The following is an 11,244-nucleotide window of genomic DNA, read 5'->3' on the forward strand; positions in this document are numbered from 1 at the left end:
TTAGGTATTATTCCATTGTTTGCATTGAGAAACAACATGAAATGCTATGGGGCCTACATGAGGGAATAGGTGACTTCTGAGGAAATGACTTTTTTTCTTTTTACTGGTGATGTGGCTTAGTGGTTGAGAACTCAGGGGCACTCGACCACTGAGCCACATTAGCAGCCTTATTTTGTATTTTACTTAGAGACAGGGTCTCATTGAGTTGCTTAGGGCCTTGCTGTTCCTGCAGCTAGCTTTGAACTCAGGATCCTCCTGTCTTAGCCTCCCAAGCTGCTGGGATTCCATGTGTGCACCATTGCGCCCCACAGGAGATGACTTTAAAGTTGAAGCCTAGAAGACTGGGGAGAGAGTGGTGTTTGTTTGTTTGTTTATTGTCAATAGACCTTTGTTTTGTTTATTTATATATGGTGCTGAGAATTGAGCCCAGTGCCTCACACATTCTAGGCAAATGTTCTTCCTCTGAGCTGCAAACCCAGCCCTAGAGTGTTAATTCTTTTTTTTTTATGTTTATTTTTTAGTTATAGGTGGACACATATCTTTATTTTATATTTATGTGGTGCTGAGTATTGAATTTAGTGCCTCACGCATGCTAGGCAAGCGCTCCACCTCTGAGCCACAACCCCAGCCCTAGAGTATTAATTCTTGATCCAAAAAAATAATTTAATTATTGTGTGATGTTTGGCCTTTGTACCATTAGAGTGGGTTTTTGTTTGTTTGTTTGTTGTTTTATTTTAATAGTTTCTTATGTGTATAAGTAATCACATTTAAATCTGCTTTAGTAACCGAAATATAAAGGATTTACCATAACTAGCTAAGAGGGACCTTGTCAGTCTTCTGGGCTCTTAATAGGTGACAGGAGGAATGCAAAATCAATTAAGTGGTCTGTTCTCATGGTCATGGGAGGGAACATAGGTTCACAAGTACTTACAAAGGTGAAATAAGTGTCAATTTGTTTGCATTTATTTATTTTTAAAGAAAGAGTGAGAGAGAGAATTTTTTCAATATTTATTTTCCAGTATTTGGCGGACACAACATCTGTCTGTATGTGGTGCTGAGGATCGAACTTGGGCCTCACGCATGCCAGGCGAGAGCGCTACCGCCTGAGCCACATCCCCAGCCCGAAATAAGTGTTATGATGGTCTTCATGCTATAAATGTTTGTTGAATGCTTTCCACATAGCAATATGCCAGACACTGAATGCAGAGCAATGAATAGGAAAGTCAGAACTAAAAGTGGGAAAAACTGGATAGGGAAGAAAGTTAGTTGTATAGTCCCTTAATGAGGATTTTGAATTAGAGTGGTAGCAGTAGAAATGAAAAGGTTTGAATTTCAAGAATCACATAATGAGGTATAGTTGATCACTAATTCAGTAAGGGGAAACGGGAACTTTGAAAAGGCCTTTTTTACATGTTTGAGTGAAGATGCCATTATAGGAAGAGTCAATAAAAAGAGGATCTTGGTTCAGGGTGGAGAAGTTGCTATATTTTATTCTGGACCTATTAAATTTCAGGCATCACTGGGCAGGAAAACCTCAGGTTCTGAAAAGAGACTAGTGAGAAAAATTTAAAGTTTGAAACAAAAAAGGGTAATATTTCCAATGAAAACCATTTGTAGGCAGGTATGAAATAAATTGAAGGCTGACATGTAGAAAGAAGAGAATAACTTTTTTTTTTTTTAAGTTTATGGACACAGCACCTTTATTTATTTATTTTTATGTGGTGCTGAGGATTGAACCCAATGCCTCACACATGCTAGGCAAGCACTCTGCCACTGAGCTACAACCCCAACCCAACTTTTTTTTTTTTTTAATATTTACTTTTTTTGTTTTAGGTGGACACAATATCTTTTATTTATTTTTATGTGGTGCTGAGGATCGAACCCAGTACCTCGAGCATGCCAGGCCAGCGCACTACCACTTGAGCCACATCCCTAGCCCCGCCAACTTTTTTTATTATAGAAAATTTCAAACATCGAGGGCTTGGGTTGTGGCTCAGGTAGAGGGCTTGAGTACCATGTGTGAGGCACTAGGTTCGATCCTCAGCACCACATAAAAATAAAATAAAGATATTGTAAAAGAAAAAGAAAATTTCAAACACTGACATTGATATAGTAGTAAAAATCCCCATGGACTCCATTACTGTACTTCAGCAGATAACAGTCCTAGCCATTCTTTTTTTCACCTATAGCCTTCACCCTCACCCAGCTCCAAATACTTAAAATTAAATCTCACATGTTCTTTGATCTGTAAGCAAATATTTTAGAATATCTCAAAAGTATGTGTTTTTTTTTTTTAATAGTATAACTATAATAAAGAAGCACTGTTAACTTTTTTTTTTTTTTTCTTGGAGTACTGGGGATTAAATCCAGGGGCACTCTATCACTGAGCTACATCCACAACCCTTTGTATTTTGAGAATCTCATTAAGTTCTCAGGCTGGCCTTGATCTTAGGATCCTCATGCCTTAGCCTCCCAAGTTGCTGAGATTACACGTGTGTCACCATGCCTGGCATAGATAGATAGATAGATATCTTTTCTATCTCTTACTATACAAAGATCTATGGTAATCTTGAGACACAAACACAGATACACACACACACCACGGATTGAACCCAGGGGTACTTAACCATTGAGCCACATCCCCAGCCCGCTGCCTTTTTGTTTAAATTTTTTGTAATTATAGATGGACAGAATGCCTTTTTTTGTTTATTTTTATGTGGTGCTAAGGATCAAACCCAGTGCCTCACACATCCTAGGCAAGCACTTTACCACTGAGCTACAGCACCAGCCCTCCCCAGCCCTTCTTATACTTTATTTACAGACAGGTTCTCACTAAGTTGCTTAGGGCCTTGTTAAGTTGCTGAGGTTGGCTTTGAACTTGTAATCCTCCTTACTCACACTCTTAAGCCACTAGGATTACAGGTGTGCACCACTGCTCCTGGCACTTATGTGTTTTTGCAGGCTGTTTCACGACTCTGTTCTTTTCCTCTTTGCTAGGTCAAGATTAAATAGATAGCTTTGTATATTGATAAGTGTGTGTCTTGTTCTTTTTAATGGGCATAATATGCCATGGTAGAGGGGATTTTCTTTGTGAAAGGGTCTCACTATGTTCCTCAGAATGGTCTCAAACAGTATTCTCGTCTCAGCTTCTAGAGGTGCTGGGACTATACAGGTATTCCCTACCATACCCAGCTTTTCTGAATAGAGGATTTTTTTTTTTTCCTTTTGCTACAAGGGATTGAACTCAGGCATTTTACCGCCAAGCCACATTCCCAGCCGTTTTTATTTTTTTTTAATTTTGAGACAGGATCTCACTAAGTTGCTTAGGGTCTGGCTAAATTGCTGAGACTGGCTTTGAACTTGTGATCTTCCTGCCTCAATCTCCCAAGTCACTTGGATTACAGGTGTATATCACCACACCTGGCTTGAATGGAGGAATTTTTTTTTTTTTTTTAGTATTTTTAGTTATAGATGTAAATTATTTATTTATTTTCATGTGGTGCCAATGATCAAACCCAGTGTCTCACATGTGTTAGGCAAGTGTTCTACTACAGCCTGAATGGAGGATTTTTTTAAAAAATATTTATTCACAATACCTTTATTTCACTCATTTATTTTTTACCTGGTGCTGAGGATTGAAACCAGGGCCCTGCGTGTGTGAGAGGAACGCTCTACTGCTGAGCCACAACCCCAGCCCCAAATGGAGGATTTTTTAAAATTTTTTTTTTTAATATTTGTTGATTAACCTTTATTTATTTATTTTATTTACATGTGGTGCTGAGACTCGAACCCAGTGCTGCACACATGCCAGGCAAGCATGCTGAGCCATAACCCCAGCCCCCAAATGGAGGATTTTTAAAAGTAATTTTTGTTTGAATTTCGTGACATTAATTTCCAGGTGTATGCCTATAATCCCAGCGATTCAGCAGGCTTGGGCAGGAGGATCAACAAGTTTGAGGCTAGCCTGGGCAATTTAGTGAGATCTTGTCTCTATGTATAATTTTAAAAATAGGGCTGGAGATCTAGAGTAGCATGTATGAGGGTTAATCTCCACCATCACAAAACAAATGAAAAACCAACTGAAGTTAAAGAGCATATGATGGTCAACAAATGATTGGTTTTTTTTTTTTCACTTAAATTGGGGGAGGTTGAAGCCAAGTTATAGGAGGTGAAGGAGTGAGCTTAGGTAATGAAAATGGTTTGAAAGATGGTAAAGGTTGAAGAAAGCATTGATGTTTCTTTTACCAGCTGAAGATTTAGTGTATAGCTGGACAGATATGATAAATGGAACATGGTGGGTTACTGTTTCCTTTATATCAAGTTCAGTTCAGATTTCTGTATTTTGTTTTGCCGAAGTCTTCTCCTCTACTAGAAACAGATGGATGTCGTGATGCATTTTTTGTCAATACTGACTTTTAAATTTCTGAAAAGTTGTGGTGGCTACATGTTAGACTTCAAAAATAAGTCATACTTTTTTTTTAAAAAAAGAGAGAGTGAGAGAGGAGAGAGAGAGAGAGAGAGAATTTTTAATATTTATTTATTTTTTTTAGTTCTTGGTGGACACAACATCTTTGTTGGTATGTGGTGCTGAGGATCGAACCCGGGCCGCACGCATGCCAGGCGAGTGCGCTACCGCTTGAGCCACATCCCCAGCCCCATAAGTCATATTTTTTAACTTGCTCACATTATTTCCTTTATGTCTTGGAGGCAAACTATGGCCCATGGGACAAATCTATCTAGCCCACTACCTGTTTTTGTACTGCTTGCAAGCTAAGAATTATTTTTTGTTTTTAAATGATTGAAAAACCAATATCATGTTATGTGAAAATTATATGAAATTCAGATTCAGTGTTCATAAACAAGATTTTATTGGGACATAGCCACACTCACCTTTTGTATATTGTCTTAGCTACTTTTTTGTTCTTTTTTAAAGTTGTAAAATATAGATAGCACAAAATTTACTATCCATTATTCAGTGGTATTAATTGAATTCACATTTTTGTGCATTATTTATGGCTGCATTTACATTCCATTGACAGAGCTGAAGAGTTGGGAGGAGACGGCATGATTCACAAAATAAAAAATATTTACTGTTTGGCCCTTGGCCAGTTACAGAAAAAGTTTGCCAATCCTTGGTGGGCTGGCAACATAGCACAGTAGTAGAGCCCTTGGCCTAGTGTACAGATAGACCATAGATTCAATCCCTAGTACCGAACCCCACCCCCAAAAAAGTATTTACTAATCCTTAATCTAAAATAATAGAAATAATTTTCAAAGTGAGTATAAGGCCTATTACTAAGAGACAAAAGTAACAAGTACAATCTATGGATAAATTTCTTTATCCCATTGGGTGTCTTTGTCTCTGCTGTGACAACCCCATTAGTCAAATTGCTGCAGAAATTCATTTTTCTTTTAGCTTGATGGATTCTGGCTCCACCAAAGGAAGTAGACAGTAAATACAGAATTCTTCCAACAGCTTTACTTGGATGGGCAGGATTTCTTCTTCAACAAAACAGGGTCTCTAGCTTTTTCTTTCTTGGTGCTTTAAGGGTTTGTTTGTTTGTTTTATTGGGGATTGAACTCAGAGGCACCCAACCAGTGAGCTACATCCCCAGCCCTATTTTGTATTTTATTTAGAGACAGGGCCTCAATGAGTTGCTTAGCACCTCACTGTTAACTGAGACTGGCTTTGAACTTTCGATCCTCTTGTCTTCCTCTTGTCTCAGCCTCTGGAGCGGCTAGAATTACAAGCATGGGCCACCAAACCCAGCTCGAGATACTTGGTTGTAGCATTGCTAAATTGCTCGGGTTGGCCTTAAGTTTGCAATCTTTTTGCCTTAGTCTTCCAAATTGCTGGGATTACAGGGGTGGGCCATCAAGCTGGACTCTGTGCTTTACGTTGAATAACTCCTGTGCTTTACTTTGAATAACTTGAGTGCTAGTAATGTGGCTCTGTGATAGCATGAGCACAGCCCTGAGTTCGATATCCAGTACTGTAAAAGAAAAACAATGGAACTGATAAATGGTTTGCCACCATTTGTTTATACCTAGTACACAGACACATTTTTTTTCCTCATAATCATTTGAAAGTAAATTAAGGCATGGCATTTTACCCCTAAATACTGTAGAATGTATCTAAGAATAAGAACTTTTTCTTCTTACATAACCATAGTCTTTATGCTTTAAATAAAAGTTCAGTTTAGTTGGTGCATGGTAGCATATAGCTATAATCCCAGTGATTTGGGATGCTGAGGCAGAAAGATCACAAGTTCAAGATCAGCCTCAGCAACTTAGCAAGATCCTGTCTGAAAATGAAAAATAAGGGCTGGGGACATGGCTCAGTGATAGAGCTCCCTGGACTCATTCCCTAGTACCAAAAACAAAACAAAAAGGCTAGGCCAGTTACATTATAGAATGTTCTGTAATCTTCACCTGCCTGGTTATATCGTCATTATTAAAATCCAAGTAAACATTTTTGGCCAAATATGCTACGTAGATTATGTAAAATTCTGGTTATATCCTCAGCAGAGTCCTAATACCTATCTCCCATTTATAATATTTGCCTAGCAAATGATGGAAGGCAGCATAATAGAGCAGTAAGGTAACAAAGGGAGTTTGGATTGAGATTGTTCAAGTCCCAACCTACTATATAGCAGCATCAAAGTGAATAAAATTTTAGTCTGATTTATATTTGTATTTGTGTGTACATGTGTGTGTTAACTTACTGGGCTCTGAACTCAAGGCCTCGGATTTGCCTAGCTACATTCCCAGCCTTTTTTATCTTATCTTTAAACAAGTTCTCACTGAATTGCCTGAGCTGGTGTCAAACTTTTAATCCTTGCCAGGTTCAGTGTTGTATGCGTGTAATCCCCATTATTCAGGAGGCTGAGGCAAGAGGATCTCAACTTCAAGGCCAGCTTCAGTAACTTCGTGAGATGGCTATCTCAAAAAATCAAAAGGGCTTGTGATATAGCTCAGTGGTAAAATGCCCTTGGGTTCAATCCTCAGTACCAAGGGAAATTAAAAAACCAAAAAAACTTTCACTCCCTCTGCTTCAGCCTCCCAAGTAGCTGGGATTACAGCCTGCATCATTGTGTCACTATGTACTGTGGATATCTTATCTGAAAATGGAAACTACCCTGCAGCATTACAATGAGAATGAAAGATTAGTGACATTATATTTGTGACAGTTTTGGGATATGCTTGGGAAAAATGGCTTAGGCCTAGCTATTCTCGTCTCAACATCACTAATTGTCACTGCAGTTCTTCCTGTCTAGCTGTTCACCAGGGAGCTCGTCCCTCCTTAATAACAGAAGAAGTCATGTTTTGCAGAAACATTATTTGGTCTGTCATTTTCCTACATAGAGGAAATGTAGTTGAAAAAATGAGATGATTCCGTGCTGGGCTCAGCTGTCCACAGTTGTGGACATGTAACTAGCTTTTTTCCTAGTATATTAATTCTGAAAATATCCTGGAAGTAGATTCTGCACATTTCTTTATGAAAACATGGAAAATACCATTAAAGACACACTTGACCTTTAATCCTATCTACTTGGGAGGCTGAGACAGGAGAATTACAAATTTGAGGCCAGCCTTGGCAATTTAGTGAGACCCTGTCTCAAAGTAAATAATGAAAAAGGCTAGAGATGTAGTTCAGTGGTAAAGTGACACTGGGTTAAATCCTTAGTACCTAGGGGAGATTGACTGGTGACAAGGATTCAACTCTACTTAGTAGAGTATCATATACCTATAAACCTAGCTACTTGGGAGGGTGAGGTAGGAGGATTGCTTGAATACAGGAGTTTGAGATCATTCTGGGCAACATAACAAGACTCTTAAAAAACAAAAGAATCAACTCTTCACCTGTAAAATTTTGTGGCCTTAGACAAGTCAATTAACCTCTGTGACCTCAGTTTCCTCATCTGAAGTGTATATACCAGTGTCATATGAGGCTGTTGTGAAGACTGGGAAATAATCTGTTTACTGGGAGTGAGGTAATATGAGTTAATTTGGGGGAGAAGCAGGGCACGGCCCTGGGACCCTAGAAAGACTCCTATATTTACATACTCCATTTGTTAGTTATCTGTACTACCAGTGCTGGGAGAAGTTGAAGTTTCCCTGAACTAGATAGTCACACCTGGTGAGAAGTTTCTGAGATGGGAAGAGCACCTCCTCAGCAAAATAATGGGATAAAAAAAAAAAAAAGAAATCACTGTCTGACTGGGGATGTAGCTTAATGGTAGAAGACTTGAATTCCATCCCCAGCACCAAAAAAAAAAAAAAAAAGCTAGACATGGTGGTACATAACCTATAATCCCAGTGATTCCAGAGACTGACAGGAGAATCACAAGTTTGAAGCCAGCACCAGCAACTTAGTGAGGCCTAAAGCAATTTAGTGAGACCCTGTCTCAAAAAATGAAAATAAAGGGGCTAGGGATGTGACTCAGTTGTTGAGTGCCCTTGGTTCAATCCTTGGTACCAAAAAACAACAAAACAATATAGTTAATGTCCTGGTAGCCCTCATGTGTGGGTCCAGTTATTCTTAAAGTCTTCCTGAATGCCTGATCTTCATAGCATTGGGCATTCAGCCATTCCTTGAATTCCATGTGTCAAGAAAATCACTATCTACCGACCTCTTTTGATATCTAGCCCCAAATAACTTGCCTATATGAAGGAATTCAGTTACAGTGAAGAGCAGAAACAGTTAAGCTGATGGTGGAGATTCATCTGTTTCAAGACCAAGAAAGGTTAGGTAATAGGTAGGATTCTCATGATTTAGAGCTGAGGATAAAGGATATGACCACCCAAAGGAGAAAGAGGGCCCTCAAACTAGGATGTCTTTGCTCCTAACATCCAAGAATATCTCCACAAGGAACTTCCCCCAATTCCCAATAACAAAGAAATGAGACTGGGAACTGGAGATGGGATAGTATTTTATCTGTCATCATTAAGTCTGCCACAGTCTTCTGTGGCACCTGCCACAGAATCAGAGGTGAATAAAGCTTTGCTGAATATAAGAGTAGAGGATTCCCAGGTGCAGCACAGTCACTATGGGTTAGGGTTTATAGTAGCAAGGTAAGAAAGGGCTTTATGCCTTGTATGTTCTGGCAGTTCTTACCCTAGGGCCTCATCCTCTTATAAACTAGTTTTTTTGTTTTGTGGTACTGGGGATTGAACTCAAGGGACTTATACCACTGAACTACATTATCAGCCATTTTTATTTTTTTATTTTGAGAAGTTCTCACTAAATTGCTTAGGGCCTCACCAAGTTGCTGAGGCTGGCCTCACACTTGGGATCCTGCCTCAGCCTCCCAAGCCACTGGAATTATAGGCATGCACCCCTGTGTCCAGGTCAGCCAAAATTTGTTTGTTTTTTTGTTTGTTTTGGGAACGAGGCTAATTTATTTTTCTTAAGTTCCTAGTGATTTTTTTTTTTGGACATTCTTAAGTGGAAAGGAAATTGCACATATCCAGATCAGAATAATTGGTCACAACTATCACAAGATAGCAGTTTCTTCATTAATTAGTTTAGAATGTATGAGATATTGTTATTTTGTGATGCTGGGGATTGAACCCACAGCCTTGTGCATGTGAGGCAAGCATTCTACCAACTGAGCTATATCCTCAGCCCCCATATATATTTATAGACATATTTAAGATCCTTTCCAACCCCCAAAGTTCTTTTTGCAGTACTGGGAATTAAATTCAGGGGTGCTCTACTACTGAACGACGTTCCCAGTGTATTTTGTTTTTTGGTACTGGATATTGAATCCAGCCAGGGCTTAACCACTGAACCACATCCCTAGTGCCCCCCTCCCCCTTTTTTTCTTCTGTTTTGTTTTGTTTGTTGAGACAGGATCTTGCTAAGTTGCTGAGGCTAGCTTTGAACTTGTGATCCTTCTGCCTCACCCTCCCAAGTCACTGGGATTTTTTACGTGTGTATACCATGTCCCCAGTTCCAAAATTCTATGATTTCTAAGTTAACTAAAAGTTAGAGGGGAAATAGGACATTCACTCAACATATTTATTGCAATGACCTTGTGCTAAAAACAAAGGATACAAAATGAAGGCAAATGAGACTAAATTAAAACACTGTAAAGTAATAATAGCACACATTCCTTTTTTTGTGTATATGTGCTAATGGTCCTCTCACATGTTAGGCAAGTGCTCTACCACTGAGCTAGCTATACCCTCAGCCCCATTTTTTAAAAAGGCTTTATTGTATTTACTTCATCTCCAAGTTCTTCCTTTGTTTTTTTAAAATATTTTTTAGTTGTCAATAGATCCTTATTTATATACAGTGCTGAGAATTGAACCTAGTGCCTCACACATGCTAGGCAAGTGCTTTTCCACTGAGCCACAACCCCAGCCCCTCAGCCCCATTTTTTTTCTTTATTTTCCTTTGTGATGTTGGGTACTGGTTTTTGATGATTTTTGCTTTGTTTTTTGAATACTGGAAATTGAACTCAGAAGTGCTTTACCACAGAGCTACATCCCCAGCCCTTTTCATTTTTTATTTTGAGATAAGGTCTCACTAAGTCGCTGAGGCTAGCTTGTTTTATTCTTTTTTAAAATATTTTTTAGTTGTAGATGGACATAATACCTTTATTTATCTTTATGTGGTGCTGAGGATCAAACCCAGGTCCTCACACATGCTAGGTGAGTGCTCTACCACTGAACCACAATCCCAGCCCCTTTTTTTTGGTTCTTGACTTGGTGTCTTGCTATGTTGCCTAGGCTGGGTTGAACTCCTGGCCTCAAGTGAGCCCCACCTCAGCCTCAAAAGTATCTGGAATCGTTCCTGGTGGTGCATATCTGTAATCCCACCTTCTTGGGAGACTGAGGCAGGATAGCAAATTTGAGGACAGCCTTGGCAATTTAGTGAGAACTGTTTCAAAATAAAAAATAAGTGCGGGGGCGCTGGGGTTGTGGCTCAGTGGTAAAGTGCTTGCTAGCACGTGTGAGGCACTAAATTCAATCCTCCGCACCACATAAAAATAAAGGTATCCACCTACAAGTGTGTGTGTGTGTGTGTGTGTGTGTGTATACACATACACATATACATACACATATATTTATTTACTTATTTAAAAAAGAAGTGCTGGGAATGTAGCTTAGTGGTAGAGCACTCTAGGTTTCAATCCCTATCCTCCCTTCCCCACGCACACAGTAAAAGAGTAGTTGGCACAGGCAGCAAAGGCATAAGAAAAATACTTTTGCAGGGGATTAACAGGGACCTGGGTT

Source organism: Ictidomys tridecemlineatus, chromosome 5 (assembly GCF_052094955.1).
Source record: "Ictidomys tridecemlineatus isolate mIctTri1 chromosome 5, mIctTri1.hap1, whole genome shotgun sequence".
NCBI classification, from domain to species: domain Eukaryota; kingdom Metazoa; phylum Chordata; class Mammalia; order Rodentia; family Sciuridae; genus Ictidomys; species Ictidomys tridecemlineatus.